The sequence below is a fragment of the Mirounga angustirostris genome, unplaced genomic scaffold (assembly GCF_029215605.1).
Source record: "Mirounga angustirostris isolate CCGP_5_RB_7025 unplaced genomic scaffold, mMirAng1.0.hap1 SCAF_5, whole genome shotgun sequence".
Taxonomy (NCBI): Eukaryota; Metazoa; Chordata; class Mammalia; order Carnivora; family Phocidae; genus Mirounga; species Mirounga angustirostris.
In genome coordinates this window covers 91,727,452-91,747,954 of record NW_026991713.1, presented here as the reverse complement: position 1 = coordinate 91,747,954, position 20,503 = coordinate 91,727,452, and the positions used below count along the sequence as shown (strand labels likewise).

Here is a 20,503-nt window from a genome sequence, read left to right as displayed (position 1 = left end):
AAAGTATAAGCAATAATCCACCCTCTCCCAAAAATACAGGCTTTCAAGTAAGTAGACTATAACTCATGATTTAGTCATAAAATGTACAACATGGAGACAAGTTCCACGAGTCAAGGGAGTTTTCTGCTATTAGTTTGACGTGAGCTTTGACAAGCCCAGGTTATTGTTGGGACATATTCTTTTTCAGTAATTAACTATATTTAATCACATGTGATATATATATATGTTCTATATAAAATGTTAACCATATAATAGGCTATGTGATAAATATTACAAGCAGTGCTTAATTTAACCCTTACAACTATCTTCTTAACTAAGCATTATTATCCCCATTTCATAAATGATTCAGAAAGTTTGAGAAATTTTCCTTAAGTCACACTGAAAACAAGTATAGGGCCAGGATTCGAACAACTTCATCTGACTTAAAAACCCACGCTATTATCAAACATATCATACAGCTTACTTCTGTCGATTTTCAGCTTGCTTGTGCTACGGACTGAACTATCGTTCCCTTACTCTTTCTCCAGCACCCAAACTCATTATACCGTGTTGTACTTGCCTGTTTGCTTGACCATCTTTGCCATTAGACTAAGACTTCCTTGGGGGTAGACACAATCTCCTGTTCACCACTGTATCCCCATTCTTCTGGTTATCTATTCCTGCTTAACAAAACCACACTGAAAATTAGAGGCTCAAAATAACAAATAACAAACCCACAGTTCAGTGGGTTGATGGGTCTTAGCTACATGGTTCCCTCTTGGGGTCTCTCATACAGTTGCAGTTAGGAGCTGGCTGGGGCTGGTGTTATCTGAAGGTTCAACCAAGTTGGACATCTAAGATGGTTTCCTTTTTTTTTTTTTTTTAAGGTTTTATTTATTTATTTTGAGAGAGAGAGAGAGAATCGAGCACGAGTGGGGTGTGGGGAGGGGCAGAGGGAGAGAGAATCTCAAGCAGACTATGCTGACTGCAGAGCCCGATGCTGGGCTCCCATCTCACGACCATGAGATCACGACCTGAGTCAAAATCAAGAGTCCAACCAACTGTGCCAGCCAGGCACCCTCAAGATTGTTTCTTTATCACATATCTGGTGCATGGCCTTTGATGGCTAAAATTGCTAAGGATTGGCTGGGCATCTTTCTAGCTCCACATAGTTCTCCATGTGGCTACCTTGGCTTCCTCACAGCATGAGGCACTTCTTACATAGTGTCTGATTTGCCCCAAAGTGAGTGTTTCAAGAGATTTGGGTGGAAGCTGTCAGGCTTTTTATGACTGAGGCCCAGGAGTTACTCAGCATCTCATCTACCATACTCTGTTGTGAGTCACAGGGTCAACTGAGATTCAATATGTGAGGGCAACTACATCAGGGCACATATATTGGGATGCATCATTCACTGGGCGCCATCTTTGGAAACTACCATTGAGGGCAGAGGGCCTTCTGGGGAGGGAAAACTCAGAGGAAAAGATACATACATGGGGATGCTCGGACGAAGATTTGGAGTTAGCCAAGTGAAGAAAGGGTGGGGAAGAGAAAGGAGAGTGTGAATAGTCTTCCAGGCAGAGGGAATCCCTGTGCAGAGACGTGGAGATAAGAAGAGAGGATAAGCAAGGGGCATTCAGATTCTACCATTTACTTGCCAGGTGACTTTGGATAATTATTTAACTTCTCTGCACCTCAGTTTCCTCATTTGTGAAATGGAGATAATCATAACTGTTATCTACTAGCTCTGAAGTGATTAAATCAGTAGTGCATGAAGAGTTCTTTAGAATAATATCTGGTACATAGAAAATACTCAGTAAGTTTTGGTTATTGTTAGTATTATACAGGGAAACACGGAAGTTAAATAAATAGGACTCCAGATGGAGGGGAAGGAGGTTTGAGTCTAGAATGGTAAGCAGGGGCCAGAGTATGACTTTGTAAGTTGTACAGAGGTGTTTGAATTGTATCCAAAAGTAAATGAAGAGACGTTGCAGATTTTGGGGAGGGGAGAGTTGACCAGATTTGGGATTTTAGGAAGATCTCTAAACTAAAGGTCTCCAGGGTGGGGAATACTTGGGGGAAGACAGAGATGAGTTGGAAGCTGCTGTGGTCATGCCATGGTGGCCTGGCCTAAGGTTATGGCAATGGGGATGGAGAGAGGAGAACCTGCTAAAGGTCATAGTGCTGGTTAGTGACAGAGCAGGGACTGGAGTTGCTGACTAATCACACAGGAATTTCCTGCCAGGAAATTAGCCTTTTTCACTTGTTTGTATAGGCACAAGTGTAATATGTGCTATTTGATGGAGCCAGATAAGTAGCTACAAGTAACTGGGCAGGGATGGTTCAGGTGGGACATATGGTTTCCAGTTCCATTGCTTATGCCTGCAACTGCTAATAATAAATAGATGTGCCCCACCCCCCCGACATCACTGCATCCAAGGGAAACTGAGCAAGGAGAGTGATTTTCTTTGAAGGAGAGCTTTTTTCCAACTCTATTTGAAGGGTCACACCTCATTTTCTTATAACTGCCTCATTTGTTCTCCCTTGGGTCAGACTCGGAGTGTTGATTCTGCTTTTTCTAGTTTCTTTGGCACGTGGAACACTAGTAAGGTCTGATTGGCTACTCTGTGGGGGCATCCTTGCCGTTTCAAGCTGTGTTTCTCAAACAGACTCTGTGGACACATGTTGGTCATGGAGCCCATAGTTCTTAGAAGGTCTGGGAACAGCTGAGAATAAGTGACCCCAGTGGCTGCTACTTGGAGGAGTGAGGTCCTGAGAAGAGACATCTGAGGCAAGCTGGGACCGTGGGCAAAGAATGAGCCTGGTGTGTTCATCCACTGACTTAGGGGACCCTGAAGGTCTAGATTATACTCTAAATGACCTCTGACGGGATTTACTCTAATCTCTTCTCTTGTCCACCAACACCCCATTCTTGTTCCGGGGTCCATATGGGACCTTCCTTTGTAGAGTCTTACACGTTCTTCAGGGCACAGCTCAGGTCCCACCTCTGTGGGTGCCTCTCATCACTATTCCAGCCCTTGTGGGTCACTTCCAGACCAACCCCTGTCCCAGTTGGAAGGGTAGGCACCGTACAATTCAGCACTGACTCACATATGCTGTGTATATTGTTCTCCCAGCTTTACAGGGAGCTCACTGAGGGTTGATGGTTTTCTCTTCCTTGTCCCCAGAACCCCGCTCAGAGTTTTCACGCAACCTCCGTTGACTGACGGACCCAAAGGTTTGGAAGAATTGTTAGCCCTGACTTACAGATTGGGAAGCTGAGGAGGAAAGTGTTTAGTCACCTGCCCAATGTTGTGAAGGCTGGCATTTACTCGGGAGCTAACCAGGAACACATTTTGCATACATTTGTTGTTTAATCTTTCCAACAGCCCTAAGAGGTAAGCCTTTTATCCACATTATACTGCTGAGGAGACTGAAGCATACGGTTTTTAAATAACTCCAGAGCACTTCTGTGCCAAACCCACCCAGAACGAAAACCCAGGCGGTCGTACTCCTCAGCGCTTCCTACACGGTAGCCCCAGTTTACCTACCTGTCTCCTCTGCAAATTAGACCGTTACCTTTTCTAAGGGTGGGGGTTAGGCTGTTGTTTTTATTTGAATCTTGGTAACCCTAGGCCTAGCACAGAACCTGATGCCTAGCTCAGGTTCCAGAAATCACTGTTAAGGAAATGCTAAGTGAATAAAGAGCCAACGATAAAGCTTATTTTCAGTTCAAGTCAGTGCAGTCTCCCTGGGAAGACTAGGTTGCAGCACCCCCTTTCCGAGCAGGATCTCCTGGGAGCCTCTACTCCCCTCAGGGTGATATCAGGAACATTGTGTGAGGAGAAATGTGACTTGCTGGTTTCCTTTGAAAGCCCCGTGGGAGGAGGTTGGTGCTGCGCTGGGCAAGCAGCTCCACCAGGGAGACCCGCTGGGCTGGGCCTCCTTTCCGGTGCAGAGATCTAGTTTCAATCCACGGAAACCCCTGGAGAGAGCGACCATCAGCCCGAATGACGATGTGGTGATGAAAAGCTCACTGCATCGAAAACTGGTGATGCATTGTGTGGTGACTAACATAACATAATAAAATAAAATAAAAGAAAAAAGAAAGAAAAGCTCAGTCTCCAGCCAGAGAGACTTGGGGTTGGTCCTGGCTCTCCCCTCTTGGCCAGCTTTGTGGCCTTGGGCCACTTATTAACCTTATTAAGCGTCCGTTTTCTCCCTGGAAAGTGGAACATAGGTAATGCCCGCCTTACGGGGTTGTTGTGAGGATTAAATAAGGGAACGTGTGTGTGGTCCTTGTCAGAGGACACAGTGCATGGCATGGCTGTCGGCCAGTCACAGTCCTGGCTAGGAACATGGCAGAGTCGAGTACTGACAACACTGGACACTGGTGGAAACCCTCAATGGGCTGTCCCAAGGCAACGCTGTGAAGCACTGGGAATTTATTTTCTAGGCCTTTCCATTTTTCCTCTGCGGCTTCCTGGTGCAGCACCTCTTCTGTTTGTACCTGCCGGTCGGGTTCCCTGAGGAGGTGCTCCCCGGGGGGAGATCAGTGGGACAGCGGGACAGGGCAGAGGAAGAAGCCAAGTGAGGTGAAGCCTTGCAGGGGGCAGTCTCCGCCTGGCCTGCCGGAAGGTGGGGAGTGGGGTAAGGAGACCTGACCCGGCTAGAGCCAAGGGAGTTGGGGCTGTCTCACCCTGCTCCCACACCTGCACCCATCAGTGCTCAGCCAGACTTTGGTTCAGCGCCGTGGACAGGCATCGATTCCTGGGTACCACCGGCTTCTCACAGGTGCCCGCAAAGTGGACTCCAAAGCAGGGAGAGGTCTAGCCGCCGTTCAGAGAGGAGAACTGGATTATATTTACACACAAGGTATGAACCGTCATAGCCAGATTAATATACTAGCATTTCATGCCATAGTAACATCTCAAAATAAGGCTCTTCTAATGCTCATGACCCACCCTTGGGCGGATGAGAGGGTTCTGGCAGGAGATTTGGGGGTTAGATGGGCCTTCCCCACAGAGCTCATGTCAAAGGCTGGCTTTCCCTTAGCCAGACAGGGGAGTAGACTTGAACTTGTCTTATAAACTGCTCACAAACCCCCACAAAGCGCCCTCCACCCCACCCAGGATGTTTGCAATGCAAATTATCGTTTTCAGTCTGGAGAAAGGGGCAGGGGGCACACCTCAGGGGTGCTTTGACTATGCATTATTGCCATCACAGAGGAGAAGGCTGGGAAGTCAGTGTGTAGCTGGTAGCTTTAGCTCATAGCTCCATAGGTACTGGGTTGGTGTTTGTTGAGTGAATGCTTGCAGGAATGAAAAGCAACCCTGTATTAAGTGTCTTCTTTGTTAAGTCTCATCTTAACTTATTCTTCAGCTCATTTCTACAGTAAAATCTTCCCTGCTTTCTTTATCCCTCCAGGAGAAATTGCTCACTTTCTATTAAATTCCTAGTTTATTTACTTCTGTATTGCAATCCTGCTTCTAGGTCTGTTTCTCCTATACAGGACTTACTTTACTTATGTCCTTCATTCCAGAGCCTGGTTCCAGGTGGGATAGTAAATACTAATTGAATGCATGAATGAATGAAGCCGATGGCTAAGCCTGTTGTCTTAAATTACAATATGAATGGGTGTGTGTGTGTATACTTAAAAGTATTTATCTTGATGACTCCCTTCATTCAAGGCAAATCTAGCCAAGGAAATGAAATAGTTGATTTATAAGCAGTACTACTAAATGAACACCGAGTGGACTAAGAGATGGGTCAGTTCCTGAGCCTTCCAATTCAGCCAAGTGCCTTAGGTAGAGTAACTTAGCCAGTCGTTTTGCTTGAGTCCAGAATGATGCCGCCTGAGCAGAGGAGGGAGTGAAGGTGGGTACCGGGTCTTTCTGTTCCAAATGGCCATGGCACACCTCCATGATAGACGGTAACAGAGAGGGGGGCTTCATTTAGCTGTGTGTGTCTCTATTAGTTCTGTTTTTATGTTCTTACTTTTTACAAAATATCTTAACATCTGGGGGCTTGCCTTCTAACTTACCTCTGTAAAGTAGTCATTCTTATCCTCTGGTGTGTTGAAAAACCTTGAAAATCTCAGAAAGATATGAAACTTCTCTCCTGAAAGTTGTGAAGAGACATTCATGAACTTTCTATAGTTTCAGGAGTCCAGGAGCCTCCTTTGCGTAGAGAACTTTGGTGTTGCAAGATTAGTGGAATGCTCTCCCATAATAGGTCCTTAATATGTACATTGTGCAGAACCAAACTGAGTAAGGGTATTTGCCAAGCCTTGCAAAAGAGGAATAGGTGAATGAACACCTGATAACATGATTCAGGGTCTTACAGGAAAGCATCTCCAGTCTACCAAACTAAACCAAACCATGCATTTCCTTCCTTATTTGCCTTACTAATACTTACATATTTGCAATGACAGCCTCATGCTTTGGTGTAGATCCAGTTTCCACTAAAGTGCCCCAGGGGTAACTTATTAAACCTTATCTGTCCTATATCCCTTGCCATGAATGTGTTTATCAGCTTCTTGGAGCGGAAAATGATTGTGATAATGTCTATAAAGCAAGTAATGCAGTGCCTGGAACAAGAAGGTGCTGAACAGATGTTAGCTTAAAACAGAAAAAGACAGGGTGCCTGGGTGGCTCAGTTGGTTAAAGAGACTGCCTTCGGCTCAGGTCATGATCCCAGAGTGTCAGGATCCAGTCCCGCATCGGGCTCCCTGCATGGCAGGGAATCTGCTTCTCCCTCTGACCCTCCCCCACCCATGTTCTCTCTCTCTCTCTCTCTCTCAAATAAATAAACAAAATCTTAAAAAAAAAAAACAGAAAAAGACAAAAGGGAAGATTAGAAGTGGGAAGGTGTTCAGAAAACGGAGGAGACCTGGGGAAGGATATGGAATTAGCGGGAGCGGGTGGGGGGTGGGCAGGGGACCCCGGACCGAGAGCATGCCCTTCCCAGCCTGTTCTAGACTAGCCTGGCGTTGTCCGCCAGGAGCCCCTAACGTGACAGGTGAGCTGGAACCCAAGAAATGAGGTGAAGTCCCTCACTGATAGCAAATAAAGCTACCGCCACTTGACAGATCTGTCATGCATCTTAGAATGCCTAGAAATAAAATACAAGCACCAAATGTGAATCACGGAAAACAGGCTGCGAGGGGAGACATTGGCTGAGAGATGCCAGCCTAACCCCAGGGGAGTGGATTTGTCGGCTATTTTCGCTGGGGAAAGAGAAATTAAGGGAGGAGCTCCGGCGCCTGCCAAACCTAACTGTCTAGTGTCTGAAAAGCCGAGCGTTTAAGGCAAACGAGCTCAGCAGGGCGAGGCCGGCGGGGAGGCCAGGGCAGAGGGCACACAGCCACAGTGTCCCTGCAAAGTCAGCCATGCCCTGGGCCAAGGGGCCAAGGGGCCAAGGGCAGAGGGACGCAGAGGGCGAACGGCCTGCTGTGGGGTGAGGGGCTGGGCCGTGTGGACGCGGCAAGCTCTCCGGCGGCTGACCCACTGCAGGGCCGCTTAGCTCTTCCGGCCTCGGTTTTCTCCTCGGTAAAATGAAGAAAGTAGCGTCTGTCTTGAAGGGTTTCTGTAAAGGTCAAGAAAGAGACAAAGAGAGCACAAGTGTGTGCAAACTGTGAAAACTCTGGATGCCAGCTGTCACTGGCATGAAAAAGACACGGAACGGGTTGTCTTGGTCAGCTGAGGGTGCTGGGACAAAATGTCGTAGACTGGGGGGCGGAGGCAACACAGTTTATTTTCTCACAGATCCGGGGGCTCTAAGCCTGAGAGCAAGGGGCCCGCAGGGTGGTTGCATCGGACGCCTCTTCTCCTGGCTGGCAGGAGGCCACCATCTGGCTGTGTGCTCACGTGACCCTTTTTTGCACACACACACACACACACAGAGCAAGCAAATTCTCTGGTGTCTCTTCTTGTAAGAGCATTAATCCCATCATGAGCCCCCCCCCCCGTTATGCCCTCATCTAACCCTAATTACTTCCCAAAGGCCCCATCTCTAAATACTATCACATGTGAGAATTAGGATTTCAGCATGTGAACTTTGTGGGGGACACAAACATCCAATCCATACTACCAGTTCAAAAGAAACTATTCCTTCTTATGAATATTCCCTGATGTATTTTATTTTATGTTTTTATTTTATTTTATTTTATTTTAAGATTTTATTTATTTATTTATTGGAGAGCGAGCGAGAGAGAAACAGCATGAGAGAGGAGAGGGTCAGAGGGAGAAGCAGACTCCCTGCCGAGCAGCGAGTCCGATGCGGGACTCGATCCCGGGACTCCAGGATCGTGACCTGAGCCGAAGGCAGTCGCTTAACCAACTGAGCCACCCAGGCACCCTATGTTTTTATTTTTTTAAGATTTTATTTATTCCTTTGTTTATTTATTTAGAGAGCACATGCACGAGTGGGGGGAGGGGTAGAAGGAGAGGGAGAGAGAGAATCTCCAGCAGACTGTGCTGAGCTCAGAGCCCCACATGGGGCTTGATCCTACCACCCTGAGATCACAACCTGAGCCGAAACTGAAGTCCAATCCTTAACTGATTGAGCCAACCACATACCCCACCCCGATGTATTTTATTTTATTTATTTTTTTTAAAAGACTTGATTTATTTATTTGAGAGAGAGAGCACAAACAGGGGGAGAGGGAGAGGGAGAGGGAGAAGCAGGCTCCCCGCGGAGCAGGGAGCCCAACGTGGGGCTCGATCCCAGGACCCTGGGATCATGACCTGAGCTAAAGGCTGACGCTTAACCAACTGAGCTACCTAGGTGCCCCTTAGAGAGAGAGAGAGAGAGAAAAAAAAAAATCCTTGGTTGTAAGAAAATACATTTCTTTTTTTTTTTATTTTTTAAAGATTTTATTTATTTATTTGAGAGAGAGAGAATGAGAGAGAGCACATGAGAGGGGGGAGGGTCAGAGGGAGAAGCAGACTCCCCGCCGAGCAGGGAGCCCGACGCGGGACTCGATCCCGGGACTCCAGGATCATGACCTGAGCCGAAGGCAGCCGCTTGACCGACTGAGCCACCCAGGCGCCCCAGAAAATACATTTCTAATAAAATGCCAAAATAGGGAAATGTTAATCCCCTAGGCTGATCCTGGGTTTGCCAGCCAGACCGTCATTGTGTATTGCTGCTGTGCCCTTTCCATCACTGGTAGAGTCATCCTTTTACAGCGGAGAGCCAGGGGCCACCTGCTCTGCACTGCCAAGTACAGGGCCGGGGACATAGGTTAATAGTGGGTCTGCCCTTTGATCCCTCCATGGATACCTTTGGGAAAAGCTATGGCATTTTCTCAAGGAAAATACATACACATTTCTGACCATGGAGAGGGGTTCTCAACTTGAAACCCAACTTTGGATGCCTGGTGTGTGTGTGGTCCATGGAGCTCAGGTTATGAGCCCCTGCACTGTAGAAAGTAGGGAGCGCTGGTGGGGTCCTTGAGAATATCAAGGAAGTTTCTTCCATGTTTTTGTGGGTAGGAGTAAGAATGCAGATTTTAAAAATGCAGAATGTAAAAGGGTTTGCTGTCTGAGTTGTTATCCTTAAATAAGTCGTGACATAGGATTAGGGTGATAAACAGCTGGCTGCCTGGAACAGGAGTCTGGAGACCCGAGTTCTAGTCCTGTCTCCCCAGGTAACTAGATTTGGGACCCACGCCACATCCCTTTGTCTCTCTGAACTTCAGCCTTGTCATCGGTCAAGCTTATTCCCACCTCCACCTGCTTTTACGGATGTCCATCATGGCCACATGCCAGGTGCTACCCACACCCCCAAATATTATTAACTAATAGTTCAACATTGCAAAGCATGGATGTATATCACACACACACACACACACACACACACGCTGTTATTTTGTGGGAAGAGAGCCATATTTCTTTACAAGGGGAAAATAAACTTTGCCTAGGTCTCCCTTCAGAAGTTCTTTCTCAGGGGATCTAGGACAAGCCTTGGTTTGGGGAAACTGAGAAGTCTCACCCAGAAATATCTGGGGTCTTCATCTTGAACACGATGAAGGCGGCTATGTCTTCTCCCGCTCTCCCTTAAAATTGTCTTCTTTTCTCAATACTTGCCTTTGTCCATGCCTATTTACACTGTTCCCTCCCCAGGTCACACCCATCCATTTCTTGAGAAGGTGTTTCGAGCAGTCATGGTTTGAGGTAGTACAAGGGAAATAAGGAAATGGCTGGTGGGCAAGCGGCAAGCCCAATGGCACCCTTGTTCTGGCTCTGCGCCTGTCACCGCTGAGGGTGGGTTGAGAGCTGCCATGGCCATCTGTCCCTGCTGGCGGGCCCCAGGCTGTTCCCGTAGTGCCAGCCCAGAATCTTTCCACAGGAGTTTCACTCTGGTTCGGGTCTGTGTTGTCCTTGGAATTAGTCAGTTCATTAGTCTCCTGGGTCCCCTGGAGCCATTGGCCCATGCCTGGGATGAGACCAGAATCAGACGCAGACGTGACCTGGGGCTGGAAAGCAGACTGGGAACCTCTCTCATTACACCCCCAGTGGACGCTAGCCCTTTTGGCCATGTTCCTTGGGGTCCCCCCCAACACTGAATAAACTTAGCAACGAAAGAATAAGCAATACAAGGTAAGAGTCTGATGGTTTTCCAACCCAAGAGAGGAGACTAAGGACGTTTTGATGCAAAGGTGATTTATTGATTTGGATAAAGCCCTTTTATTCATTGATTCAGGTCCATCTGAAACACTACACACACCTGACACATGGGAGGCATATCAGACAAGTTTATTGAGAGAATGCATGGATCGTTCTCTTTCATGCTTTTGTGCTAAAAATGGGAGCTGACACAAAGTAGGCCTTCAATCAGTATGTGATTCTTACCTTTTCTTCCCTCGGGTGTTTCATTCTTCCGATGACTCAGGAAATCATGATTGAGGCTGTATTAAAGAAAACATTTTTTTTCAAAACCTCAGACCAGTCTGTATTGGAAAGCCAAATATTTCCCCTGCTCTCAGAGGAGAATGGACTTTATTTACTGACCTTCTTATCTTGGTAGGAATATTTTTCTCAGTGCCATTGTCTCATCAAGTAAGTTTCGAGCAAGTCCTTTTTCTTTGGTGGGTCTTAGCTAAGCCTACCCAATCAGGGACATAGGGAGATTGGGGGCATTTGACACGTTCATTAGAAAACAGTTTTGGAAATAAAGGTCTTCTGTGTCTTCCTAAGTTGAAACTCTGGATTGCTCCAACCTCTGTGACTAAAAATGTTTTCATTCCTCTCGTCTTATTTTATTTGCTGAGAGATAAATGCTGTGGATTGAAGGCAGAGGAAAGAATTTGTGGTTCTATCCTGGGACTCTAAATGAATCATTGCTTGTAAACACTTGTGAAGAAAACCCTTTGACTTTAAACTCGTGGAAGATGGCACCAGAGAGGATAAAAACAATATAGGAAAAGTTATCATTTAGGCTCCTGTCATAGTTTCCCCCTTTGGCTAAATGACGACCAACTTATTCTAAACCACTCTGGGGGCCGACAAACTTCATGTGAGTTCCCAAATCTTAATATCCGACTGTGTCACCAAACTCCTGCTTCCCTAAGAGAGTATTCCAGTTCACCCAGCTCAGCCATGATGGTACCAGCGGCTTGTGCTTTTGAGAATCAATGAAAAAATCGCTTCTGAAATTCTGTTGGGAAAAGTTGGTGGTTGTAACATTTTATGGGATCATCCCAGTTTCAAATATTCATCCCACACTGGTCCCATAGGCCTTTAAGATGTCTCAGAAATTGCAATATTTAAGTCTTTATATTTCTGAAACTGCCTCTTGCACCTGTTTGTGGCACAGCGCTGTTTGGTGGTCCACACGGTTTCATTTTTAATTTTGAAAATATGGTCATTTAGTTTAGAGACTAATTTATAACAAGGGCCCTTGATAACACACATAACAAGAGGATTTTCTTTTCAATTGCAGTTGACCCTTGAACAACACTGATTTAACTGTGCGGGTCCAATTCTACGTGGAGCTTTTTCATTAAGTCCAGTTCAGTGCTGTAATTGAATTTTCTCTTTCTTATGATAGTCTCAATAACATTTTCTTTTCTCTAGCTTACTTTATTATAAGACTGCACGTAACGTACAAAATATGTGTTAATCGACTGTTTATATCATTAGTAAGGCTTCTGGTCAACAGGAGGCTATTAGCAGTTAAGTTTTGGGGAGCCAGACGTTATACTTGAATTTTCCACTGTGCAGGGAGTCGGTCCCCCAACCCCCGTGTTGTTCAAGGGTCAACTGTATATTCAAAGCCCCAAACCTTAGAAACGTCCTTGACTCTTTCTTCTCCTTTCCTATCCCACATTCAATTCATTACGTACGTTCTGTTGGCTTCAGCAACAGAACGTATTCAGAATCTGGTCACTTCCTTCTGTCCCCGCTGCTTCAGCGCCTCCAAGCAGTCTCCTTTTCTAGCAATGGCCTCCTACCGGTGTCCTGCCTCGAGATTTTGCCAGCCCTGTCCCCAGCCCCCATGTGCACTTTCAACACAGGGAGTGTGACCCTTGTAAATGTCACCCCTCACCGCCCAGGCTTCCTGTCTCACTCAGTGTAAAAGCCAAAGACCTCGCAAGGATTCACAAGGGCCGAGGCGATCTGTACCCTATTCCTTCCCCTCCTCCTCTCTGACTTCAGCTCCTTCTCTCTTCCTTGTACCTTCCTCCCCAGGGACTGGGGTCTCCTTGCTGTTCTATGAACATGCCAAGTTCAGGGCCTGCACAATTGTTCCTAGATATCCGAAAGGCTAACCCCCTTACTCTGTCCAGGTCTTTGCCCAAATGCAGCCTCCCTCCCCCCACCCAGGGTTTCCCTGGCCCCCTAGGTCCCACTCCTCCAAGCTCTGCTGAACAGAAGCGATTTATTTCATTATTGTTTTCTTCCCTCCACTAAAATGTAAGCTCGGTGAGGACAGACTTTGTTTTGTTCGCTGTGGACTCCCTACTTTCTGAAAGAGTGCCTGGCCTGTAGAGATACTCAGTACATATTTGTTGCATGATGAAATATCCTAGGCTCAACCAGGGAGTGCAGAACAAACAGGTAGGAGGGTGGGTCATCACAGAACCCTAAACATTCAGGTGTCTGAACCACATTTCCAAAATAGCTTCTTATGTCTAGAAAGATTTTTGTCAGACCAAAGATTTTTGTTCTCCTGAAATGCCCTCCACGGCCTGGCTCTGTTATCCTCAGTTTCCCTAGAATTCTACTCTTAGTGATGAATTTTTTAGTGTTAGGCATCAACCTTTTTTTTTTTTTTTTAAAGATTTTATTTATTTATTTGACATAGAGAGAGACAGCGAGAGCAGGAACACAAGCAGGGGGAGTGGGAGAGGGAGAAGCAGGCTTCCCGCGGAGCAGGGAGCCCGATGTGGGGCTTGATCCCAGGACCCTGGGATCATGACCTGAGCCGAAGGCAGACTCTAAACGGCTGAGCCACTCAGGCGCCCGGCATCAACCTTTTTTTTTTTTTTTTTAAAGATTTTATTTATTTGTGAGAGAAAGAATGAGAGGCAGAGAGCATGAGAGGGAGGAGGGTCAGAGGGAGAAGCAGACTCCCTGCTGAGCAGGGAGCCTGATGCGGGACTCGATCCAGGGACTCCAGGATCATGACCTGAGCCGAAGGCAGTCGCTTAACCAACTGAGCCACCCAGGCGCCCTGGCATCAACCTTTTTAATAGGCCTTTTTTTTCTCTTGTACTTATCTTTGTGGATGGAGGATTTACATATAATAAAATGCATCCATTTTTAAGGACACAGTTTGTTGGTTTTGACAAATGCATACAGCTGGGTGACAACCACCCCAGTGAAGACAATAGAACGCATCCATTACCCCGAAAACATTCCTTCATGTCCCTTGGCGGGAAATCCTCAGCCCCACCCCTGCTTCTGAACAAGCACTGATCTGCCTTCTGTCATCATAGATAAATTCTGCCTGTTCTAGAATTGTATATAACCGGAAGCATACAGTATGTACTCTTCATTCTCTTGCTTGATATAATGTTTTTGAGATTCATCTACGGTGGTGTATGTATCGGTGGTTCGTTCCTTTTTACTGCTGAGTGAAATTAGTAGGCTATTCTATTAAATAGAAAATACTCCCAGGGGTGCCTGGGTGGCTCAGTCAGTTGAGCGACTGCCTTCGGCTCGGGTCATGATCCTGGAGTCCCGGATCGAGTCCCGCATCGGGCTCCCTGCTCAGTGGGGAGTCTGCTTCTCCCTCTGACCCTCCCCCCTCTCATGCTCTCTCTATCTCGTTCTCTCTCTCAAATAAATAAATAAAATCTTAAAAAAAAAAAAAAAGAAAATACTCCCAGGATGGGCAGTTGGCAATCATAGTAGTCGTTGAACAGTTTAGTCTGAATGGCTTTTTTTTTTTGGTTGAGCAACATATGGAAAGTATAAGAACATTCGGGTATCTGGAAATGAGGGGGAGGCCTGACAAAGGCAAGATGCTGAAAGGCAATTTTGCCAGCTTCACCATGTTCCTTGTCTTTCTCGTACAGACTCAAGAAGCAGCCTTCCTGCCTCCAGTGCCCGAAATCCACGAGTGAGTAAATGAGTCTTACTGAACAGCTGCTATGTGCTGGATGTAGTTCTATTTGATGTGCATGACAACACTGTGAATTAAATGTTAGGTGCTCCCTTCTTTCAGATGAGGAAACAGATCCTGGAGCTGTTAGTGGGATTCAGGTAAGGTCTTCCTAACTCCAATCATTCGATTTCATTTTAGGATCCTGGACTGAGCATAGCTGGAGAGGGAGGGGAGAGGGGAGGAGAGAGGGAGAGGGGAAGAGAGAGGGAGAGGGGAAAGGGGAGAGGAGCAGAGACAGAGGAGGAGAGAAGGAGAGGGGAGAGAAAGAGAGAGAAGGAGAGGGCAGAGAAGGGGGGAGGAGGAGAGGGGAGAGAAGGAGAGAGGGAGAGAGAGAGAGAGAGAGAGAGAGAGAGAGAGAGAGAGAATGGATTGGGAGAGGAGAAAGAGAGGAAGAGAGGTCAGGACAGATCCACTGGGTGAGAGCTCGTGGGAGGAGGAGACTCCGTGAAGCTGCATTGGGTTTCCCAGCACGGAACCAGTCTGGGCACTTCATGGGATGTGATTCTCTAACCCAGCCTTGGGGTTACTGGCAGTGCCTCTCTGGTTTCAGCATGGCCCTGTCAGCTCAGAACATTCCTCGGGAATTCAGACCCTGAGTGCGAGCGCAATCTTAAAGTCAATCCCAGAGCCGGTGGGGAGGCCTGGGCTGGAACGGGGGCCTGTTTCCTGGCCCGCTAACTAGGGACCCGAGACCGCAGAGCTGGGGGCTGGCCAGAGTGCTGACCGCAAGTGCTGGTTCCCTGCACACTGCATTCCGGGGCTTCCAGCGTCATCTCTCCCGAGAGCTGCACTTGTCTACCCTTTGCGCACTCCACTTCCCTCCCTTCCACCTGGCGAAACCCGGGCCACTTCAACATTAAGCCGTTGAGACTCCTGCTGTGCTAGGTAGGCTCCTTTTAGCATTTCAAGTCACCAGCCCCGGTGGGGGGCGGGGGATACAAAACTGTCCACATTTCAGAGGTGTATTAGTTTCCTAGGGCTGCCATCACAAAGGACCACAAACCGGGAGGTTTAAAACAACAGAGGTTTATTCTTTCACATTCTGGAGGCTAAAAGTCTGCAATCCAGGTGTGGGCAGGTTTGCTTCCTTCTGGAGCTCCAAGGGAGAAACTATCCTACCCCTCCCTCCTGGCTGCTGGTGGCGGTGGTTGTTAACCTTGGTGTTACTCCAGTCTCTGCGTCTCTGTCCCGTAGCTTTCTTCTCTATCTTCTCTGTGTCTGTGTCTCCCCGTGTCCTCTTCTTTTAAGGACACAAGTCACTGGATTTCGGGCCACTGAAGTTGCTGTCCATCTCAGCCATGGCTTCCCGTCGGGCCCCTGCTTCGCAGATGAGTCTGGGGTCCCACACTCAATCTGGCCACTGTCTATTTGTCCAGCTTTGTCCCCCGCTGCCCCCACTTTGAGCTCACAGTGTGTTAATGGGCACGGCCTGCCGCATACCTCTGTGCCTTGGCAAATTCTGTCCCCTCAGCCCGGAATGCTCTCCCCGTTCCTCACCCCTTTCCCTCTCCAGGTGGAAAGCTCTTCTGCATCCTTGAAGCCTCTCCCCTGGGTGAGGGCTCCCCTGAATGCTGTGGGGAGTGTTGACTGTGGCTTTTGTCCCAGCTGTGGTCCTTGGGTGTTTCTCCCACGCAACACCGAACACAATGCATTGCTTTTGCTTCGTTATGCTCACGTCCCCACCAAACTGAGCTCCTGAGAGGCAGCTGTCTTTTGAGCCCCCCACAGTGATACAGAAGATCATCCACAGCTGTTAAACGGCTGGGAAAGCATGGGAGTTCCCTTCAGTGGATAGAGACCGAGGAGCATCTTTCTCCTACTTGGATTATATTCCCTACAATGCTTGGTGCGTAGTTGGCTCTCCAATGCTTCCTGTATGGTTTAGCGATTGAATGGAAAAGCCACTCTTCGCAGGGATAGTGGGAGCTGTGAGTCACTGACACTAGCCTTTCCATTAATGTAATGCCCTGAGGAACTAAAATTCCCCTGTCCTATGATTCAGGTGCTTCTTAAATGAGATTTAATTGAGGTCAGGGAGGGAGACAGGTGCTACTTTCCATCTTGCTAATGAAGAAGTGAAGGGAAAGAAAGAGGAAGCCCTGGGCCTGAGGTTCCTGAATTCTCAGGAAGTGTTGGTTAAGGGGCAGGACCAGGACATTGGTTCCTGGTTTATTCCTGCAATCAAGAGTGGGGATCACGGGGGCGCCTGGGTGGCTCAGTCGGTTAAGTGGTTAAGCATCTGACTTGATCTCAGCTCAGGTCATGATCTCAGGGTCGGGACTTCAAGCCTTGCATTGGGCTCCACACTGGGCGTGGAAACTACTTAAAGAAAGAAAGAAAAAAAAGAGTGGGGATCCTGGCGATGCTGGGTGGTGGGGTGGGTAAGGGAGGTGTCAGCAGGGACTGCGTTCTGGGACTCCCAGCCTGAAGCTGACCCAGGCCCATCCCCATGGAAAATGACTCCTTGCTGGCCTTGCAGCTGAAAGAAGGTTCTCTCTAGCATCACACCAGCCTCTCTTTTGGGGGAACAAGGCACCCTTATTGTGAGGCTCTCTCTTCTCATCTCATTTCCAGTCATGTGAGCTTCCCTTCTGTGTCCCTTAACAATGCTACCTGTCACTTGAAGCCAGGTAACACTCAAAGGAGGCTAACTAGAGTTGGAGTCATACCTGGGTCTCCAGATTCCCTTTACACCATTTCTTCCATTGATTTCCAAGGGCCTTCAACCTTGTCCTCCAGACCATTTTAGTCTAGGACAAGAGACCTAGCAAATGAAGTGTTTCATCTACAGGCCCCCAACCTGTCCCCATCAACTCAGCTATCCCATTCCTCCCAGTCTCCACCCCAGACACACACACACACACACACACACACACACACACACACACACGCCCAACCCAAAACCAGACCCCATGGGGCGTTCTGGGGCAGGGCCGGGATTAGGAGAGGCAAGCAAGGTGCCCAAGGCTCACAATTTAAGGAGGCACTCACTCTCAGGGATGGGTAAGTACCTTGTATTCTGGGGTGTCCTGGCTTGGTGCTGGGTTGGTGTATTAATAAAGGGATGGGAGGAGAAAAAGTGGTTAAAAGGAAGGTAGAAGACAGAGTGCTAAGAGAACAAGGCGGGAAATCTGAAGTCAGTGGCAAAGTGAAGAATAATGGGTGTATCCTTTGGGTAAATACCTCGTAGTCAATTGCTGGATCGTAGGGTAGTTCTATTTTTAACTTTTTGAGGAACCTCCATACTGTGGAATTTCAGAAACCAAACAAATGATCATAAGGGAAAAAAGAGAAAGGAAAACCAAGAAACAGACTCAACTATAGACAGCAGCCTGATGGTCCCACCCAGGGTAGGTCGGTGGGGGCATGGGTTGAATGGGTGATGGGATTAAGGAGGGCACTTGTCATGATGAGCACCCGCTGTTTGTTGTATGTAGGTGTTGAATCACTAAATTGTACACCTGAAACTAGTATTACACTGTATGTTAACTAACTCGAATTTATTTTATTTTATTTAAAGATTTTTTAAAAGTTTATTTAAGCCATCTCTACACTCCACATGGGGCTTGAACTCACGACCCCGAGATCAGGAGCTGCATGCTCTACAGGCTGAGCCAGCCAGGGGCCCCAACTAACTGGAATTTAAATAAAAACTTTAAAAAAAAGGTGAAGAATAATGGGTTCATGTGGTCAGGGGTAGCTTTCCCCACAAAACTCACACCCACACAGCCTCAGATGGGCCTGATGTCACCCAGAGAACAAGAGGCCATAGGAAAAACAGAACACAGTCACCCCTTTCTCATTAGGTTTCCCTGAGTTTCTTGTCCCAGGGAAGACAAGAAAGGGGAAGAAATCCCCAAAGCCATGTCCTCTCTGCTTTCACTCCCTCCTCGGACACTGACATCTTTTTCTGGACATCAGGAACCTCGCCCTGGGCATGGTGATTCAGAGTCTTCAAATGCCTGAGCTGGAGGAACCCTTAGAGGCTGCCTGGCCCGGGAGCCACTAGCCCTCAGGGCTTTTGAGCGCCTGTAACGATCGCGGCTACTCCAAACTGACAAGTGCCGAGCGTAAAATATACACTGCAGTTTTGAAGCCCTCGTTTGAAACAAAAGAATGTAAAATAGCTCACTGATATTTTTTAAAAGCTTGATTATACTGAAATGATAATGTTTGGGATCTATTGGGTTAAATAAAATATATTAAAGTTAATCCCCTTTTTTACTTACTTTAATGTGGCTGCTAGAAAAATTTTTTGAATTTTTAATTTTTAAAATATATGAATGATTTTTTTTTTTTTTTAACAAACCTTTGTGTGGAGGGCTGGGGTGGGTGGGGGGAGCTGCTTTGCTACCTACAAAACCCTGACCCAGAAGCAGGTGGTCTAGGAATGGTTCAGCACCCAGTTCTCCACGGAAGGGTTGCGGCCACGCCCCCTTTCCCCGGAGGAGGCGTGCTCTGCACAGTGGATGCTCGAAAATTTAACATTACATATGGGGCTCACATTTGTGGCTCGAATGGTAGATCTATTGGACTAGGCTGGTCTCGTCCAACTTCCTCCCGGAACACAAGAAAACTGAGGGCCAGAGAGAAGACCTCACTTAGCAGATGGCACACACTAAAAAGCACTGTTATTTCCATCAGCCTCTCAGTTGCACACACACACACACACACACACCCCACCCACCCCCAAGGAGCCTGGGGAGAGGAGCGGGCAGACAGCAGAACCCTGGGCTGCAGGCCTCAAGCGAAATGTTCCAAAACTCAAGACATTGGCTGTGGTTTCTTGGGAGTGAAATGAAAACCGAATAAAATCCCATTTTATTTATTTATTTATTTATTTAAAGATAAAATTAATTCATTTGCCCTCACAACTCCGTGGGCCGCACTGGGTCCCGTAGTCCTATAAGCATGCCCTGCAGCAGTGGGCTGGGAGTCTAGTTCTCTGGACTGCCTACTCCCTTGTCTAGAGCTGCCTTAAGCCGGCTCCCTGCTGACCCCATCATCCTGCTTCCACATGCAAGAGGTGCTTAGGTCCACCTGCAACAAACCCAGGCTAAAATCCCAAAGCCCAATAGACTCTGGAAACTTGGGGTGTGGGGACAAAGCCGGGGAGCCCTAGGCCTCCCCCTATGAATTCCCAGGCATAGTAACACAGATTAGTTTACCAGGTGTGCCAACCGGCACCTTAAAAGCCCAGACCCTCCCCCTCCCCCTCCCCCAAGGCAGTGGGGGAGCCTTGCCTGAACCCTGACACGGAGGGGCGGGATTGTTTGACAGGTAAACAAAGACAAGTTTCACTAGGATTGGCTTGATAAATGGAAGAGGAGCGGGCAGCGAGGGAGGGGGAACCCGACACCAAAGGCAAATTCCTTTATTTCATAATTTTATCTGGCGTCCCCATTCTCATCAACCTGCACTGTCAAGGCTGAAAGAGAGGCGGTTAGGAAAGTACAGAGATAATGATGTCTCGGCCGCCGGGACAGCACTAAGGTGCGCATCTGAGGACAGTTCCGACAAGTGGAGTTGCGGAGCTGACTCTGGACCCCCGGGGAATTTTCCTTGGTTTCCACCTGGCTTTGGCTAGGCAGCCAGAGAGTGTGGCCACCCCCTTTCCCGCGCCTGGCTCCCCACCCTGCACTGGCGGGTGAGAGTGACAGGGGAAAGGTGAGAAAGCCTGGCGGCTCCCGCAGCTGCGGAGGAAGGGCCACCTGGAGGGCAGCTCTCCTACCTACGCACACGCGCGCGCGGGCGGTGGGCCCCGGGAGGAACGCCGGCGCTGCAACCTGGCGAGCCCTTGCCCTTGGCGGAGGGAGGGAGTGTCCGGCGGGGAGGGCGGGTGTCGCTCCCCGCAGCCCCCGCTCCGGACGTGACAGTTTGCGGCCCGATAAGGAGCGGTCCCCTCTGTCG

The 20,503-nt window shown here is 48.0% G+C and overlaps 1 long non-coding RNA gene across 1 annotated transcript in view; it reads left to right on the top strand.

The window, feature by feature from the left end:
* The window catches only part of LOC135364341 (uncharacterized), a 31,708-nt gene extending 17,066 nt beyond the window's left edge, over positions 1–14,642 (top strand). The window contains exons 2-3 of the long non-coding RNA XR_010411219.1: positions 3,166–3,375; positions 14,505–14,642. This is a non-coding gene — a long non-coding RNA (uncharacterized LOC135364341). The remainder of the gene's footprint in view (positions 1–3,165; positions 3,376–14,504) is intronic.
* Positions 14,643–20,503: the final 5,861 nt, after the last annotated feature.